The sequence below is a fragment of the Bubalus kerabau genome, chromosome X (genome assembly GCF_029407905.1).
Source record: "Bubalus kerabau isolate K-KA32 ecotype Philippines breed swamp buffalo chromosome X, PCC_UOA_SB_1v2, whole genome shotgun sequence".
Classification (NCBI taxonomy): domain Eukaryota; kingdom Metazoa; phylum Chordata; class Mammalia; order Artiodactyla; family Bovidae; genus Bubalus; species Bubalus kerabau.
This window is the reverse complement of record NC_073647.1, coordinates 13,066,014-13,086,943: the sequence shown is the minus strand read 5'-3', so window position 1 is coordinate 13,086,943 and position 20,930 is coordinate 13,066,014. Positions and strand designations below refer to the sequence as shown.

The 20,930-nt window shown below is 38.0% G+C and overlaps 1 protein-coding gene across 1 annotated transcript in view; it reads left to right on the top strand.

Moving 5' to 3' along the window:
• Positions 1-20,930, top strand: part of TENM1 (teneurin transmembrane protein 1) — a 670,347-nt gene that overhangs the window by 83,204 nt on the left and 566,213 nt on the right. The window lies entirely within an intron of this gene.

The following is a 20,930-nucleotide window of genomic DNA, read 5'->3' as shown; positions in this document are numbered from 1 at the left end:
ATTATAAAGCATGAAGTAGAACAGTGATAGGCTTATTATTCTATAGATAAACTGTGGAATAATTCAATTTTTCTCTTCCTCCTCCCTACCAAGTCCCAGTCACTGAACGCTGGCCTCCCCCTTCATCCCCTTCCCTCAAGATTATTTTAACCTCTCAAGTATTTAGCCAGAAATCTCTCTGTAGGCAAACTGAACACATATAGCAGGGTCAAATGTAGCACATCTTCAGGCTAGCTTCCCAAGGTCCTCAACCTCCCTGACAGCGGATACAGAGAAGACAGTGTTTTCACAGGGTAGATTCAGGTGTTACAAGAAGCTAAATTCTAGCACGTCACCGTTTTCATATAGACAAGGTTTAATGAAACCTCTAGAAGGACCTTGAATGAATACCCAGATGAAATAGCCAGAGAGTAATACACAGATTAATATACAGATGAAAATCTGTGTAATTCTGATACTGAGTTTGGTCTTAACATGATTATTACAAATTTATTCCAAGTAGAACATGAGCTCCATAATGGCAGGGATTTTTCTCTGTATTGTCCATTGATTTTTCACTAGTACCTGTAAAAATACTTGCCGCATTATATGGTTAATACATAATTGTTAAAAAATGTATTTTCTTACATTCTGGAAGAAGATTCAGAACTCCAGAATTTCCAGGATGTTTCATAGACTTCTGAAAAATTCTTAAAATTTGACTGTGTATAATGATTCTGGCACCCTTACATATAAGGAACAGTAGGCAGAGTGGGATATAATTTGAGGCAAAAAAGGCCCTTTGCAAACTAGCCCCTCAACCCATACACCCATAGCATGTTGTTGTTCAGTTACTAAGTCCTGTCCAACTCTTTGTGACCCCATGGACTGCACCACACCAGGCTTTTCTGTCCTTCACTATTTCCTGGAGTTTGCTCAGACTCATATCCATTGAGTCCGTGATGCCATCCAACCATTTCATCATCTGTTGCCCCCTTCTCCTACTGCCCACAATCCTTCTCCACATCAAGGTCTTTTCTAACAAGTCAGCTCTTTGCATCAGGTGGCCAAAGTATTGGAGTTTTAGCTTCAGTATCAGTCCTTCCAGTGAATATTCAGGGTTAATCTATTTTAGAGTTGACTGGTTTAATCTTGCAGTCCAAGGGACTCTCAAGCATCTTCTCCAGCACCATAGTTCAAAAGCATCAATTCGTCCCTCAGTCTTCTTTATGGTCCAACTCTCACATCCATATATGACTACTTTAAAACCGTTGCTTTGACTATACAGACCTTTGTAGGCAAAATGATGTCTCTGCTTTTTAATATGCTGTCTAGGTTTGTCATTGCTTTTCTTCCAAGGAGCATCTTTCAATGTCATGGCTACAGTCACCATCCACAGTGATTCTGGAGCCCAAGAAAATAATATCTGCCACTGTCCCATTTTTCCCCATCTATTTGCCATGAAGTGATGGGGCCATATGCCATGATCTTCGTTTTTTGAATGTTGAGTTTTAAGCCAGCTTTCTCACTCTCCTTTTTCACCCTCATCAAGAGGCTCTTTAGTTCCTCTTCACTTTCTGCCATTACGGTGGTGGCGTTTGCATATCTGAGGTTATTGATATTTCTCCCAGCAATCTCAATTCCAGCTTGTGATTCATCCAGTCCAACACATGAATCACATGATGTGATTCATCCAGTCCAACATTTCACATGATGTACTCTGCATGTAAGTTAAATAAGCAGGGTGACAATATACAGCCTTTACATACTCCTTTCCCAATTTTGAACTAGTCCATTGTCCCATGTCCAGTTCTAACTGTTGCTTCTTGACCCACATATGGTTTTCTCAAGGTGGTCTGGTATTCCCATCTCTTTAATAATTTTCCACCATTTGTTGTGATTCACATAGTCAAAGGCTTTACTGTAGTCAATGAGCAGAAATAAATGTTTTTCTGGAATTCTCTTGCTTTTTGTATGATCCAATGGATGTTGGCAATTTGATCTGTGGTTCCTCTGCCTTTTCTAAATCCAGCTTGTACATCTGGAAGTTTTCATAATGCTGAAACCTAGCTTGAAGACTTTCACTTATGACATAGGCACAGCAAATTTGCTATTCTTTCAATTTACCATTTCCTTGCACAGACCATTGCCTTTAAACATGTGATTCTCTCTGCTAGAAATGATCTTACCATATTTTTAACTTTCCAGAGTCACATTCATCATTTTTAAAGATTTAGCTCTTCTCTGAAGCCGTTCTCAATCTTCTAGGCAGGAAGAGTGCCTCACGTCCCTGGGACTCCACAGTCTTTATGCGTAAATTTGTCATGGGACTTCCTCCTTGTCCTGTCATCATTTCCAGGCTGGTACTAGATTGTCAGCTGTTCAAGGGGAGAGGTCATGTCTTTCCCATTCTTTCGTATCTGACTGAATCCTATCATAGTGTATATCATACAGTAGGTGCTTAATAGATGTTTATTTTATAACTTATGAATTGAGTGCATGAAAACTAAAAGTGGGAGTGTTCTACTAAAAATGATGGTATATAGTTTGGCATGAGTTTGGAGAAAGTAAGTGTACTAAATAAACCTGGCTTCATTTTATCAGATTTGCTAGCATAGTGCTCTGCTCTGAGGAATCTGTCTACAAAAAGGAACAGTTGAAAAAGAAAGAGAGAATAAGCAGATGGAGTTAAAGTTCTAGTCAAGGAGGTGACTCCATAAAAATAATGGATGCTGGGTATGAAGTAGGGGAGGCTCAGGGGCAAGTGGGTAGACAGAAGGAAGACACCTACCTTAGAATCGTGTCAAGGACACACCTTGGAACCAGTGAAAGAGCCAGTAACTATGTAAAAAATGAATATTCACCAAGCAGTTTGTGTGGGATCTTTTTTCCCCAAAAATGATGATTTGGGGATTGGATGGAGTCAACTGTTCAGGCATTGTGTCTACTTGTGTTGCATCTGTCCTTATATCATTAATGTCCTTGGGCAATTCTCATATACTGATTCACCCACACATCTTTCCAAAATCTGTAAAATGAACACAATTGCAATTGTTTATATAGATTGAGCATTGTTTTTTAAGTGCCTGAAATGTTCATTTGCTTGTTTGGGTTAAATGTTTAGGGCAGCGTTAATAAGGAATTGGGCCATAGAAGTTTCCAATTCAAAAGCACTAATGTTATTGTTGCTGTTTGTATTTGCTTTCTAGCTTTAAGAGGTTTTGGAAAACGCATTTTGTAGAAATTGCCTGCAGTGTTAGCACTAAATGATCACTAAAGAGAAGCGTGCCTTTATCTAATTTCAAACCTCCTTGATAAATTTAAAATAAAGAGAAACTTCCTCAACATTTAATCAAAATTTTTAGAGTATTTTGAACTCAAAGCCATTCTCTGAATGCTGTGATACATGTTAAGTTCTGAATGTATATCACAGATTTAGGCTCAATCTATTTAGCCTGAAATGGTAATGTTACCTTGTAAACAGGAAATGCCCCAGTTTTGATCTGATTGTCTCCTCTGGCTGGGTGATAATGTGCTGAAATAATACCCCAACACACATTTCCCGATGAATAATATTCTTCTCATTTTTGTAAATGTTAAATAATTTCAAAACTCTCCTCAAGGCAGCTGCTATGAGCTAGGAATCTGAACACAGGAGAGGCCAACGTTTTATTTGTCTGCCTGTAGACCCAGATATTGCTTGTGTTGTCTAGAAGCATGGAATGTGCTCTAAAATATCACTGTTATTTTCAGTGAGTCAAAGTGACATGATGGTGATGAAGTGAATCCGTAAGAATCAGTACAGAGTGAAATAATACTTCAAAAGAAGTTGTAAAAATACATTAACCTCTTATAAGAACAATGAGTTAATATATGCATAGTTTAAGGATCTCTTTTTCATACTGTCAGTGACAAAGGAAATGCCCATTTTCTCCCAGCTGCCATATCCCTCAAAGCGTTTTGACAGCTGGCTGTGAAAATCCAGATGGAAACAGCAGCGAGCTGAATGAAACCTAGGAAAGCAAGAAGCAGAAAGGTCTAGCATGAGCCACATGCACATTGTACCAATGAGGAAAGCTGGCTGTGCATTGGAATGTGCTACTTAGAGCTTCATATGCTATGTAAGGTGATTAGGACTCAGTCTTAAAACTGTTCCAAGTTGGCCTTGCCACTTGATATCTATGTGGTCTTGGACAGTTTACATATACTCTCTTTGAGCTTCAGTTGCTTTGTTTGGAAGATAGGGACAATAATAACTTTTCTCACAGAACATACTGTGAGAAATAAAAATAATGTGTCTTAGGGCCTGTTGTGTTGAAGATGCTAAATTCATGTCTGGATGTGATCTCGGGTGGCCTCTGTCTGTGGCCCCTCGATGCAGGATCTCAATTCCCTGACCAGTGATTGAAGCCAGGCCGTGGCAGTGAGAGGGCCGATCATAGCCACTAGACCACGATTGCCAGTGGCTGGTGACAAGGCCCTGGCACATCTACTTTGGAAAAAGGAATTTCAACAAAGAGATGGAAAGTGGTGAAACAAGTAAAGTGTTTACTCTGAGGAAAAAAAGCACACATAGGTGGGCTCAGACAGAGTCGTGCCTTTGTGGTAGATTGAATCACTTACATGGAGGCAGTTAGTTCTTCTGGGTTCCCTCTGGCCAGTCATCTTGCTTTGCCTGCGTTGAGTCCATCATTACGTCTCACTCGGGGCCCTCCCCTGTGTGCACCAGCATCTTTTGGCCAAGATGAATTCTCCTGCAAGGATCTTTAGGAAGTTGACCTAACATTAGCATGGTCTGGCATCCCATCCCTTCTCTGACCCCTGAGGATCCTTTCTGCACATGTGTAGTTTGGGAAGTCTCCTTGATCTCAGGAATGAGAAATGTGATCTCTTTATCTTTTATCTCCTTGCTCCTGACATTATCTTTGTCTTGGAGTTTCTGTCCACAGGAGACAGATTCCAGCTACTCAGCCTAAGGCCCATCTATCTCCTGCCTCAGGTGTACTTTCTTCCCCAATATGTAAAACAAAAAAAGAAAATGAAAAAAAAAAATTACTGCATGTCCCTATGTAGCTTGAGTTCCATCTGCTTGTGCCCTAGGACTGGAGAATCTGTGCTTTGAAATCAGAATTACTAGTCCAAGTGGTTAAGTCTGAAACCTTGTACTTTATCAGCTACAAATGAATTTCCTCATAAATCAGGTAGTTTCCCAATTTCCACAGCAAATAGAGAACGGCTTTTCTTTCTAAATAAGAGTTTGTACAGGTAGGATTGTAATGTAAACACAGCTCTCAAAAATAATTCTATTAGTTCAGTTGAACTGTACTTCAGAATGAGGTCAAGCCTGGCTCTGATTACTAGAATATTTGACTACTGTGCAACTGTTTCTGTGTAATAACCAATTCTACCATTGAATATATATACATGATGCTACTAAAGAGCCCTTGCATAAATTAGTGGTAAACAAAGGGGACATTATAACCTCCCATTAGTGAGAGGTAGCTTTTGAGTGTTGTTTAAAGAGTAGGGCTGCATCTGCACTGAATTAATCATATCTTCTCTTCTAGTCTTCTTTGCAACAAAGAACATGCATTTGGACAGAATAGTTAGGATTATGTAAGAAATGTATAGCTATAAAATAAAACAAAGGCAACTAACCTGTTAAGGTGGGAATGGCAAATGTGTGTCACTAGTATTGAGTCCACCTGATTGGTCATAGTACTTTGTTGTTGAGCCCAGATTGGCCCATGATTCTTTCCTGCCACACTAGGATTGAACCTAATTTGTTGATCATTTTTACATGTCTGCAACAATCAAAGCATTCAGGAATTTTAATATCCTAAATTGAAACCCATCTGATTTTACCAGGGTGAAGGAAAAATGGAAGGCAAGTCAAGAGAAATTCACCTGCCATTTCCTTCACTCATGGCAGTTTGTGAACACAGATGGATTTTTCAGTCTTATCAGTTGTTATTTTGTTTCATTGTTCCCAGTATTCAACTGGGAAATTTAAATTGTGCAAACGAAATGTTCTTTTCTTCTCCATTTTCTAGAACCTTGCTTACTAAGGTATAATTAATATATAATAAATTGTACATATTTATAGTGTAAAATTTGGCAAATTTTGACCCATGAAAATACCACAATCATCATAATGCATGTATCAATAACCTCTCAAAGTTTTCTCTTGCCACTTTGTAGTACTTTACACTCTACCACTCCCAACCATCTCCACTCCAGGCAACCTGGGATTTGCTTTCTGTCACTATAGATTAGTTTGCATTTTGTAGAGTTTTGCATAAATGAAAGCATAGAGTATGTAGACTTTTTGACCCTTAAAAAACTCAGCATAGTTTGATATTTATCCATTTTTTTATATCTATCAATAGTTTATTCCTTTCTATGGCTCAATAGAAGTTCCAATACTTTGGCCAGTTGATGTGAAGAGCTGACTCATTGAAAAGACCCTGATGCTGGGAGAGATTGAAGGCAAAAGGAGAAGGGGACGGCAGAGGATGAGATGGTTAAATAGTATCACCAACTCAATGGACATGAATTTGAACAAACTCCGGGTGATAGCAGAGGACAGAGGAACCTGGCATGCTACAGTCCATGGGGTTGAAAAGATTAAGACACGACTTAGCAACTTAAGAACAACAGTAGTCCACTGTATGAATGTAGGAGAGTATGCAGTTATGTATCTGTTGATAGCTATTTGAACTATTTCTAACTTTTGACTATTACAAATGAAAATGCTGTAAGCATTTGTGTACATGTCTTTGTATGAATACATGATTTCATTTCTATTGGATAAATAGTTATCTAAGAGTATGTATAACTTTATAAGACATGGGGGCTTCCCTGGTGGCTCAACTGGTCAAGAATCTGCCTGCAATGTGGAAGACCTGGACTTGATCCCTGGGTTGGGAAGATCCCCTGGAGAAGGGAACTGCTACCCACTCTGGTATTCTGGCCTGGAGAATTCCATGGACAGTCCACGGGGTCACAAAGAGTCAGACATGATTGAGTGACTTTCACTTCACTTCACACCTAAGAATACTTAATAGCAAGATGCAAAAGGAGAAAACTGTTGCCAGGCATTGACAACACCCCTTAACAAATTTCAATAATAGATATAGGACTATAGAACTCTCTTTTGAGTACCCTACTCAGTGCTCATGAACGCTGGAGTGTTTCAAATACTGGAGTATCCCTGTTTCAAATTCGTTTCCTTTAATCATCTCAGATGGTTCTTTATCCAGTCTCAGGTGGTTTCCTTGCATCCATGTGCTATTCTGGACTCTGGGGACATCTGCATATCTCTAGAATTCTCTTTTCTCTGAAGCTCTCTCCTGTTTGGTACTCAGTACAGCCAACTCTAGTTGTTGGCTTTTCCAAACTAGCAGGTTTGTCTCCTCAACTCATAGAAACTGCCAGGCTCCCCCTACACTCTCCCACCCTGTGCTAAGGTCTGGAAATTGCAGGCAGTAAGCTGGAGCATTCATAGGGCTCATGCCATTTGTTTCCCATATCTCAGGGATCACTTTCCTTTGTTGCCTAATATCTGAAAACCAGTGTTTCATACATTTTGTCTGCTTTGTGTTGCTGTTTCAGGCATGAGAATACATTTGGTCCCTGTCACCCTATCTTGCCTGGAAGTAGAATTCTCCTCCAGAATTGTTCTCTAAACAGAATTCAAATTTGGAAGTTCCTAATGAGCATTCTAAAAGTTCTTTCCACAACTTTTGCCCATTTGGAAAGCTACTTCTATCTCTGAAAAGAAAAAAAAAGAAGTCTCTGAGTTCATGAAAACAGTCCCTCAGAGGAGCCACCTACACACTCCAGGACACTCTATAAACTTGCCAAGGTGGTCATTTGTATATGGTATATAGGATTGAACTGATGGGTAAGAGCAGAAGAAGTTTTGACTCCAGTCAACTGAAAGATCATCTTCTACCAGGGCTTTGTGGCTGGTTTGATCAAAGACTTCCCAGTTCTACACCCTAGGGTGTATTTTGAAGAATTTTTTAGGAATTCATTTTCCAATTCTTTAAGCTAAAAATAATAGTGAGGACAACTTTCTTTGTGAGACTATTTCAATCAGAAGACAATGCAGAGAACTTGTTCCCCATTAATTTAACATTGCTATAAATTGTTTTGTTTTGTTTTTCCTAAATCCATGGCCAATGGGTTGCTGTCCTTCTCTTTTTGCCAAATTTCTGGAGCATTGATTATTTGAAATTCATAGCTTGTGTATCAAAATATCAATTTTTAAATTTGCAGTGGTCAGCCTTGTTTTATGTTAAACAAAACCAATTCATATGTGTCAAAATTTTATTAAACAATTTAACCTTTTCAAGACTGCTTTTATATTAACTACTGACTTTAAATTTTTGTTATTTTTTGATCACTCCTTGTCTAGAGTTATTCTAAGGCCTGAAGGGATGGCAGTACTACCTTTTATTTATATGGCCCCTCATGGACCATGGGCTTCCCTTGTGGCTCAGCTGGTAAAGCATCCGCCTGCAATGTGGGAGATCTGGGTTCAATCCCTGGGTTGGGAAAATCCCCGGGAGAAGGGAAAGGCTACCCACTCCAATATTCTGGCCTGGAGAATTCCATGAACTGTATAGTCCATGGGGTCGCAAAGAGTTGGACATGACTGAGCGACTTTCACTCATAGATCATACAACACTTTGCAGAAGTTATCTCATTCAATTTTGGGAGATTCTAAAAATTTAGGAAACATTAGGGTCTGGAAGTCTAATTCAGCAGGTAACGCAGACAATATACATCCAGAGAAAGAATATAGAAGTCATGTAGTAAAGATTAGAAATGCTCTAAGGAAGGGTATAAGATTATTGGCAGGAGGGAGAAAGTTGGAGAATACTTTGTAAAGGTACTGACCCAAGCCAGATATTAGAAATTAAACTGGTGAAAAATCAGAGGGACATATTCTAGGTGGTTGATACAAGATGTCCAAAGATACTGAGGCAAAAATAAATAGGTCGTCTTTGAAAGATGGTGATAAGAATCCCTTAATGGAGCAGAATGCCGTTTACTCAGTAGTTCTTGGTGGACAGTGACTCTAGTACACAGTTCTCTCTTGATATCTTCACTCAATTGTCACAAAATAAATGCTTACAGATTAGAGTAGAATGTTACAGGGGTCACATTGTTTGCCTTTAAGAATATAAGCAGCAAGGGGAAAACAGTGAATAATACACAAGGGGGTTCCCATAAGGATAACAGCTGATCTTTCAATAGAAACTCTTCAGCCCAGAAGGGAATGGCAGGACATACTTAAAGTGAAGAAAGAAAAAAAACCTACAGCCCAGATTACTGTACCCAGCAAGGATCTCATTCAAATATGAAGGAGGAATCAAAAGCTTTGCAGACAAGGAAAAGCTGAGAGAATTCAGCATCATGAAACCAGCTCTCCAACAAATGTTAAAGGATCTTCTCTACACAGGAAACACAGAAAGGGTGTATAACTCGAATCCAAAACAACAAAGTAAATGCCAATGGGATCATACTTATCAATAATTACCTTAGATGTAAATGGGTTGAATGCCCCAACCAAAAGACAAAGACTGGCTGAATGGATACAAAAACAAGACCCCTATATATGTTGTCTACAAGAGACCCACCTCGAAACAAGGGACACATATAGACTGAAAGTGAAAGGCTGGAAAAAGATATTCCATGTAAATAGAGACCAAAAGAAAGCAGGAGTAGCAATACTCATATCAGATAAAACAGACTTTAAAACAAAAGGTGTGAAAAGCGACAAACAAGGAGACTACATAATGATCAAAGGATCAATCCAAGAAGATATAACAATTATAAATATATATGCACCCAACATAGGAGCACCGCAATACGTAAGACAAATGCTAACAAGTATGAAAGGGGAAATTAACAATAACACAGTAATAGTGGGAGACTTTAATACCCCACTCACACCTATGGATAGATCAACTAAACAGAAAATTAACAAGGAAACACAAACTTTAAATGATACAATAGACCAACTAGACCTAATTGATATCTATAGGACATTTCACCCCAAAACAATGAATTTCACCTTTCTCTCAAGTGCACACGGAACCTTCTCCAGGATAGATCACATCCTGCGCCATAAAGCTAGCCTTGGTAAATTCAAAAAATTGAAATCATTCCAAGCATCTTTTCTGACCATAATGCAGTAAGATTAGATCTCAATTACAGGAGAAAAACTATTAAAAATTACAACAAATGGAGGCTGAACAACACGCTGCTGAATAACCAACAAATCACGAAGAAATAAAAAAAGAAATCAAAATATGCATCAAAACGAATGAAAATGAAAACACAACAACCCAAAACCTGTGGGACACTGTAAAAGCAGTCCTAAGGGGAAAGTTCATAGCAATCCAGGCACATCTCAAGAAACAAGAAAAAAGTCAAATAAATAACCTAAGTCTTCACCTAAAGCAACTAGAATAGGAAGAAATGAAGAACCCTAGGGTTAGTAGAAGGAAAGAAATCTTAAAAATTAGGGCAAAAATAAATGCAAAAGAAACAAAAGAGACCATAGCAAAAATCGACAAAGCCAAAAGCTGGTTCTTTGAAAGGATAAATAAAATTGACAGACCATTAGCCAGACTCATCAAGAAACAAAGAAGAAAATTCAAATCAATAAAATTAGAAATGAAAATGGAGAGATCACAACAGACAACACAGAAATACAAAGGATCATAAGAGACTACTACCAGCAATTATATGCCAATAAAATGGACAATGTGGAAGAAATGGACAAATTCTTAGAAAAGTACAACTTTCCAAAACTGAACCAGGAAGAAATAGAAAATCTTAACAGACACATCACAAGCACGGAAATTGAAACTGTAATTAGAAATCTTCCAGCAAACAAAAGCTCAGGTCCAGACGGCTTCACAGCTGAATTCTACCAAAAATGTAGAGAAGAGCTAACACCTATGCTACTCAAACTCTTCTGGAAAATTGCAGAGGAATGTTAACTTCCAAACTCATTCTATGAGGCCACCATCACCCTAATACCAAAACCTGACAAGGATGCCACAAAAAAAAGAAAACTACAGGCCAATATCACTGATGAACATAGATTGAAAAATCCTTAACAAAATTCTAGCAAACAGAATCCAACAACACATTAAAAAGATCATACATCATGACCAAGTGGGCTTTATTCCAGGGATGCAAGGATTTTTCAATATCTGCAAATCAATCAATGTAATACACCATATTAACAAATCGAAAGATAAAAACCATATGATATCTCAATAGATGCAGAGAAAGCCTTTGACAAAATTCAACATCCATTTATGATCAAAACTCTCCAGAAAGCAGGAATAGAAGGAACATACCTCAACATAATAAAAGCTATATATGACAAACCCACAGCAAACATTATCCTCAATGGTGAAAAATTGAAAGCATTTCCCCCAAAGTCAGGAACAAGACATGGGTGCCCACTCTCACCACTACTATTCAACATAGTTTTGGAAGTTTTGGCCACAGCAATCAGAGCAAAAAAGAAATAAAAGGAATCCAAATTGGAAAAGAAGTAAAACTCTCACTGTTTGCAGATGACATGATCCTCTACATAGAAAACCCTAAAGACTCCACCAGAAAATTACTAGAGCTAATCAGTGGATATAGTAAAGTTGCAGGATATAAAATCAACACACAGAAATCTCTTGCATTCCTATACATTAACAATGAGAAAACAGAAAGAGAAATTAAGGAAACAATTCCATTCACCATTGCAATGAAAACAATAAAATACTTAGGAATATATCTACCTAAAGAAACTAAAGACCTATATATAGAAAACTATAAAACACTGGTGAAAGAAATCAAAGAGGACACAAATACATGGAGAAATATACCATGTTCATGGATCAGAAGAATCAATAGAGTGAAAATGAGTATACTACCCAAAGCAATCTATAGATTCAATGCAATCCCTATCAATCCCTGACTTCAGGCTCTACTACAAAGCCATAGTCATCAAGACAGTATGGTACTGGCACAAAGACAGAAATATAGATCAATGGAACAAAATAGAAAGCCCAGAGATAAATCCACGCACCTATGGACATCTTATCTTTGACAAAGGAGGCAAGAATACACAATGGAGAAAAGACAATCTCTTTAACAAGTGGTGCTGGGAAAACTGGCCAACCACTTGTAAAAGCAGGAAACTAGAACACTTTGTAACACCATACACAAAAATAAACCCAAAATGGATTAAAGATCTCAATGTAAGACCAGAAACTATAAAACTCCTAGAGGAGAACATAGGCAAAACACTCTCCAACATAAATCACAGCAGGATCCTCTATGACCCATCTCCCAGAATATTGGAAATAAAAGCAAAAATAAACAAATGGGACCTAATTAAAATTAAAAGCTTCTGTACAACAAAGGAAACTATAAGCATGGTGAAAAGACAGCCTTCAGAATGGAAGAAAATAATAGCAAATGAAGCAATGGACAAAGAATTAATCTCAAAAATATACAAGCAACACCTGCAGCTCAATTCCAGAAAAATAAAAGACCCAGTCAAAAAATGGGCCAAAGAATTAAACAGACATTTCTCCAAAGAAGACATACAGATGGCTAGCAAACACATGAAAAGATGCTCAACATCACTCATTATCAGAGAAATGCAAATCAAAACCACAATGAGGTACCATTTCATGCCAGTCAGAATGGCTTCTATCCAAAAATTTACAAGCAATAAATGCTGGAGAGGGTGTGGAGAAAAATTCCCACTGTTGATGGGAATGCAAACTAGTACAGCCACTATGGAGAACAGTGTGGAGATTCCCTAAAAAACTGGAAATAGAATTGACATATGACCCAGCAATCCCACTGCTGGGCATACACAGCAAGGAAACCAGAATTGAAAGAGACACGTGTACCCCAGTGTTCATCACAGCACTGTTTATAATAGCCAGGACATGGAAGCAACCTAGATGTCCATCAGCAGACGAATGGATAACAAAGCTGTGGTACATATACAGAATAGAATATTACTCAGCCATTATAAAGAATACATTTGAATCAGTTCTAATTCAGGTAGATGAAACTGGAGCCTATTATACAGAGTGAAGTAAGCCAGAAAGAAAAACACCAATACAGTATACTAACGCATACATATGGAATTTAGAAAGATGGTAATGATTACCCTGTATACGAGACGGCAAAAGAGACTCAGATGTATAGAACAGTCTTTGGGACTCTGTGGGAGAGGACGAGGGTGGGATGATTTGAGAGAATGGCATTGAAACATGTATATTAGCATATGTGAAACGAATCACCAGTCCAGGGTCGATGCATGAGACAGGGTGCTCAGGGCTGGTGCACTGGGATGACCCAGAGGAATGAGATGGGGAGAAGTGGGAGGGGGATTCAGGATGGGGAACACATGTACACCTGTGGCCGATCCATGTCGATGTATGGCAAAACCAGTACAATATTGTAAAGTAATTAGCCTCAAATTAAAATAAATTTAAAAAAGAGTATGTGTTTGAAGCATTTGCAAGTGTTTTAAGCAGTCATTTAACTCTTTAGCTCACTGTTCTCACTTCTCTAGATGGTATTGTGCTGCAAATGAATGCAGTTTGTTACATACACACATGCATGCATACAAAATACACACAATAAACAAACAGCTTCACATCCTTAGTAAACATAATGAAAATACAAAAGTATACATGGAAGACCACAATAGTCAATAAGAATTCAGGCTCCAAAGTGATATGAATAGCCAGAAAATTGGACCAGCATAGGTAAGAAATGAGAAATTTTTAGGGCCATTGAGCACCATGCATTTTCAGTGTTCAGTAGCCCTGAAAATTTCTCATTTAGGCCAGGAAGTCTCTGTTTCATTTGAAATATTGAAATAAAGGGAACCTGCATAGGTTCTCATTGATCTAAACTTCTGTTGAAGTCCAGGACCTCCCACCATCATTTCTAGTCCCTGAATCTTTTTCTAGACTCTTGTCACGAAGGCTCTAAAACAGGCCTTTTTGTTGTGGTAACTGAATTAGCTTCAGAGAAAATTCTCCCATTTTATGTGAGTACAGTCTAAGCTGGACCCTGCAGTAAGATGAATATTTGTTCAAGGAAATAAACAGAAATTGTTTATTCCCACATCATATTTCCTTCCTTCTTAGGTTGCTGAAGGATATTTTCATGTCTATCTAAGTAAGATTGAAGTCCCTTTTTATTTCTTCCAAGTTCCTACCTCACATCATCATCTTCCTACCTCATCTCCAAGAATTATGCTGCAATTCTGTGTGCTTCTCTGGTTTGGGCCATGTTTACAGATTCGCAACTCACTATACTTTGGAGTGCATCCTTTCTAACATTAACATGGTCTTTTCACTGTGTTCTGGGATGGCTCCAGTGAGACAATATCAGTCACAAAGCATGAATGTTTATATTTTAGGCCTTTAATTCTGCCCAGGTTTTGCCTTATTTTTCACTATACTGACAAGATGGAGAAATCTTGAAAATTAAATAAGGCAAAAATTGGTAGGTCCTGAGTACCGAGATAATGAGTGCATTTGGAGCTGTGAGGTGGGGAGACTAGGCTTCAGGAAGCTTAGTTATTTAAGTCCTCTGATACCCACAGGCTCCAGACTTGCATGTGGGAGCAGTCCATCTATTACTCCTGTGCCCTAGAAAAGGCTGATGAGGCCTGAGCAGAAAAATAAAGGTCAGGTCTGGGTGGTGTACCTTTATTACTCTGTTGTCATTTGGACCTTTAAAAAGGCTCTCTGTGAAAATTGCCAAAGGACATGAAATGGTCCTGTTAACTCACTCTGTTCAGGGCCTAGTGTAGTACTGTGGATTTGATAAAGCTTTTTCACAAAGAGAAGAAGACATTAAATTGGGCTAATTTTCGAAGACTAGGAGAAATCAGAGAAGTCTATTTTGTTTTGTTTTTGACTTGAAATTGAGTGGGTGTTCAGCAGAACTGTGTTTAAGTAAACTTACATGAACTGATTTGTTTGACAATTTGATATCATTTTCCTTTCAAAGTCCCGAAACTGAGAAATATAAAATGGTACCCAGTTGTGAAAATTATTTGCCTCGTGTCTGGTGTTGCTCCTTTCTACCTTCTTCTCTCCCTCCCCATCTCTCTCCCTCCCTTCCTTCTGCCTTCCTTCCGTCTTCCCTCTCGCCCTCTTTTTTTTCTATCCTTCCTTCCCTTCTTCATATTTCTTGCTTAAGACTGTAATAACTCATTGAAAATTTCCCTAGAGCCAGTAATGAATTACTAGTGGCTGTGTAGTATTTTTTAATTGTGTGAATTTTTATTCACTGTGCCATAGAGTGGTGATGGTTTAGTTGCTAAATTGTGTCCAACTTTTATGACCCCCATGGACTGTAGCCCGCCAGGCTAATTTGTCCATGGGATTTCCAATGCATTGCCATAGAGTAATTTTTGTAATAGCCACGTTCATAAACTGATGATTTCATGTTTCATGAGGAACTATTTACTAAATTGATTTTTTACATGATATGGTTTATGTACTCTGTTTATCAATAATCTTACAATTCACAATGGATACCTAGGCTGTATCAATGCTTTAACATAGTAAGACTTGTAATCATGACAAGATCTTACTTAGCTAATGTGACTGATTATCCTTCACAGAAGAAATATGAATAGCACCTTGACCCATAAAACCACTAATACTTTTACCATTTGAAAATATTAACCATTTCACATTTTGCACTAACAGCCTTAAGTTATAGTTAACAGAATTTTATTACAAGAGAGTTTACCTAGAGATTTGTTTCTAATTGGACCTGAACATTTTGCAAATGAGGAAACTGAGGCCCCAAGATATTAATTGACTTATCTAAAAATCACATGGCTAATTAATAACACCTGTCTTTGCATATAGTCCATAAGGCTTGTTATGAATTACAGTAATTAAGTATAATAATTTTATGACCTCTCTCTCTCTTTCTTATTTTGGAAGTAGAGTAATTTCTTTGGAAGTTATATTCCAAATCACTCAGGTCATGGCTAAGATTTACCACCCTTTTTGACTTCCAATGATTTATTTGGAGTGTGATGTCCTAAAGCTCCATTTTTAGAGGAAGTGTGGATAGGTAGAATTGAAAGAAAAATAAAGTCTTGAGCTTATCAGAAACTCAGAAATGGCATTTTTAGAAAAATGCTGATATAAATAACCATTACTTTCTCTTTCAAGTTTTGATAAATGACTTCTTCAGGCTGAACACCTGAAGATCAATCCCTAGATTCATAAAGAATATATAGTAGTTCATTTTATTCAGTATGTTTTAGAATTTTTAAAAAATTATTAACTCTTTAGCATTAATAGAGGCCTATAGTGATTCTGCATTGGAGAAGGAAATGGCAACCCACTCCAGTGTTCTTGCCTGGAGAATCCCAGGGACCGGGGAGCCTGGTGAGCTGCCGTCTATGGGGTCGCACAGAGTCAGACACGACTGAAGCGACTTAGCAGCAGCAGCAGCAGCAGCATAGTGATTCTGCAAGGAGATCCAACCAGTCCATTCTAAAGGACATCAGTCCTGGGTGTTCTTTGGAAGGAATGATGCTAAAGCTGAAACTCCAGTACTTTGGCCACCTCATACGAAGAGTTGACTCATTGGAAAAGACTCTGATGCTGGGGGGAATTGGGGACAGGAGGAAAAGGGGATGACAGAGGATGAGATGGCTGGATGGCATCACCGACTCGATGGACGTGAGTTTGAGTGAACTCCGGGAGTTGGTGATGGACAGGGAGGACTGGCATGCTGAAATTTATGGGGTCGCAAAGAGTCGGACACGACTGAATGACTGAACTGAACTGATAGTGATTCTTCATGCCAGATCCACTCAACTTAGTCTCATGATTCCCAACTACAGAATGTTCCCTTAGCCGCTGAAAGCTCATCAGTGATCAATTTCATCTTTAGTTTCCCCTCTAAAACTGACTTTCAACTCTTACGTTCCTTACGAAAAAAATGCTCCCAAGAGGATCAATGACAAATCATGAGTCACTTAGCCTTGAGTGCCTCTTAGCTTATAAGTAAGCAAAACAGCATTTTGAATACCTCTGTTCATTATTACATGTACTTTCTACCACTAGGAGGAAAAAAGCTGAGCCTCCTTCTGGCTCAGAGACCCTTGGCTCCACTTGTGAAAACTAAGGGGTTCTTCAGTCTCCTAACTCTCTTTCTATCTTATGGTCTTATCTTTGTTGTTATTTAGTCCCTAAGTCATGTCCAGCTCTTTTGCAACCCCATGGATTACAGCCTACTAGCCTCCTCTGTCCATTGGATTTTCCAGGCAAGAGTACTGAAGTGGGTTACCATTTCCTCCTCCAGGGAATCTTTCTGACCCAGGGATTGAACCCATGTCTCCTGCTTGGCAGGTGGATTCTTTATCACTGAGCCACCTCGGAAGCCCATCTTATGAAGTACAATGCACTGAAAAAAACAATAAGTATAGAGGTATAACTGAAGTAACAATAAACTACACAAATGTAAAGTGTACAATATGATAAGCTTTGGTATGCATACACATGTGTAACTATTGCCACAGTCAAGATGGCAGATGTTTAGATATCCCAAAGGTATCTTTGTGCCCCTTTGTTCCCTATTTCTCCCTTACTTTCTTCCCCTAGACATAACCACTGATTGGCTTTCTATCACTGCAGGTAGGTTTGCATTTATAGAATTTTATTTAAATGGAAACATGCAGTACATACACCTTCTGTTGGTCTTTTTTTTCCACTCACCATAATTATTTTGAGGTCCATGCATCGTATTATATATCAAATGTTCTTTTTTTTTAACTGAGTAGTATTCCACAGTATGTACATACCACATGATTCATCCTATTAACTATTCATGGACACTTGGGTTGTTTCTAATTTTTAGCTGTTACTGAGTAAAGTTTCTGAACAATCTCATACAGGTATTTGTGTGGACAGTAATTTTTATTTCTTTGTGATAAATGTCCCAAAGTACCTTGTTCTCCTGTTAAATTTAGCTTTACCTCTTTAGGAAGCTGCCAGATTATTTTCCAAAGTGATTGTACCATATGACTTTCTTACCAGCAGTGTATGTAGTTGATCCACAGCTGATGTGATCTGAACTTTTTAACCATTCTGGTAGGTCTGTAGTGGTATCTCATTATAGTTTTAGTTTGTACTTTCCTAACAACTAACGATGTTGAACATCTTTTCATTTGTTTGTTCCTTCCTGTATCTTTCTCTGTGAAGTATCTCTTTGAATCTCTTGCCCATTTTAAAAACTGATTTCAACTCTTTATTAATCTGCTCAGATTTGTCTCCTACAAGGCTGCAAAATAGTTTTTCCTTTCAATCAGAATTAAATACATGTTCATGAGGCCTACATACATCATTCACTTGGGATCATCTTTGTCTGTTTATTCCTGAAATGTAGTTTCTCATGTTGCCAGTCTATCCATTTACATCTTAGATGTTCTAAGATTGTACTTACATTTCTCTTGTGGCTAGCTTTTTGGTAAGAATAGATCTATAGTAAATCCAATTGAACTTTATCTTCTCTTGGGAAAAAGTAGTATTTTAGGTAACAAGGTTATATGTGCAAGGCTAAAAACATCCACTTATGGTGCCTTGTAAGTGCTTTTATAGAAAGAACATCCTATGGGAATTTTGAATACCACCAAAACATTTGTGCTTTTAAGGAAATAATTTACAATGGTAACATTGATTTCAAGAAAGGGAAGTGAGGCTGTTCAATGAATATCATTTACTGTAAATAAGTGAAACTTTTCCTTTTTTTTCTTATTTATTTAACTTTTTTCTTTATCATCAGAAAACAGGCAGCTGATAGCTTACTTGGATTGTTACTTTTGAAAGTTACATATTGGTAAGGAAGTATACTTTTATCTGACTGTGTTTAAGGGAATGTGGTGTTTAGTCTTTGCATTCAAATCATTGTTCCAATAGAAATCTTACATAATTTTATACCACATTTCCTTAGATGGGAACAAATCCACGTTCAAATTTCTTTTCGAATGGGGGGAAAATGACTAACAAAGAGGGATTCTGCTTACATCCATCAGTGGTTATTTTAAAAGAACTTTTCTATTATTTTATTATCTGAAGCGACAAATTAGCTTTCTATTTTTATTTGCTCATCCTTTTCCAGTGAATGTCTTTAATATGACTCAGATGTGTATATTAAAATCTTTGGAAAGTCACATCTCGTACATCATTGTATGAGTGAAAATAAATGCAGGTTTGTGCTTTTAAAAGTAAATTCCGGAATTAATGCCCTGAATCCATGCAAATAGATGGGAGGGGGGCACTTCAGAGTAATTCAGTTCAATAACTTTCTTGCTGGTGTCCAAATAGAATTTGAATTGTTGCAAAATCTTTGGTAATGCCACAGTAAGATTGCTCTCTGACTTCTCCCATTTTCCTAGCTCCCACTGATTTCTAAGAAAACTGTAGGGAAGAAGTTTTCAAAGTCCCTGGACAAATAGCATAAGCCTTTACCTGTGAACTTGTGAGAAGTGCAGATTCTTTAGCTCTACCACAGACCAGCTGAATGAGACATTGAAACAGGGTGGGGGAGGGCAAGCACAGCAACCTGTTTCTTGACAAACCTTTCAGGTGATTCTGAAGCATGCAGAAGTTTGGGAACCACTAGTCTAGGGGAAGGAAGGAAGTTGTGAATGCAGGCCAAAATAAACTTCGTGAACCAAGCTGACAGGCCTAGATAAACTTCATGAACCAAACTGACAGGTTCATGACAAGGTTGCTGCAGCAACAACTACACAGGATTGGATAGCTTTGTGAAATTAAGAGACATGAATACTAACTGATCACAATGTTCTAGATCACTAAGATTTATATTGGGAAAGATGGATTTTTACTTTTAGCCTTATGTCGAAGAAAAGCCCAGTTTCATAAGGTTTTGTGTGTGACGTGGAAACCATGCCTATTTTTTTAAACATCACTCCTTTGGAATTTAGAAAATTTTGGTAGAAAAACAGAATTGCTCTTAAAGACATTCATCACAAAAATCATAAGAAACATCCTCAACAGTGATGAATAACCCTGAAAAAATTTATAATTGACTTTCCCTAATACAATATAGTAGCTTTATTTGTCTGCACCATGTTTCACAGAACACCGTGCTGGGCACCTAATGGCTATTGAATAAGCATTAAGATTTGATTTGTTAAACCCTCGTTTGACAATTACATGTCACACACAAAAAAATAGACATTTAAAAGCCCTGTTTGTATTCTGTACTCGTCTTTCCAGAGGAATCAGTTTAAATTGGTCTAAATATGGTCAGTCTAAATTCTAGCACTTTCTGTATTCAAAGAATTAAATTCATTTTAGGGTTTGCATTTTATTGATATGTGCTAAGGATTAGATGCACTCAGTTAAGCTTCTTCCTGGCCAAATGACATACCCTGTCTCTGATGTCAGTCTGAGAAAATCCTATGTAGTGTACAACATCCCCGGATTACCTTATCTAAGTATTACATGGACATTTCAGATGATATGTCTTGGCATGTGGTCATTTTTCATTAACTTATTAAGGTCTGTTAAAGCATCTTTCCCCCTTTTTGACACTTTGCCATAATTGAATGCAAAATCGACTATAAAACTGAATGAATGCCTGATATCCATGCAGTAAGTTGATGACGCTTCCTTGGTGTCTAGCAGACATCAATTGCAGATGTTCTAGGAAAAAGGGCTCTGTTGCTATCCAACATTGGCTATGGACAGTGCTGTCTGTCCTCTGGACTTTATTTTCCTCAACTGTAGACAGAGGGGATTCATTATATCATCTCTAAGATCCTAAATATTTTATGATTCTAAGGCTTAGGGGAAGTTTGGTGCTGGGTGGGGGTGGGGGGGGGC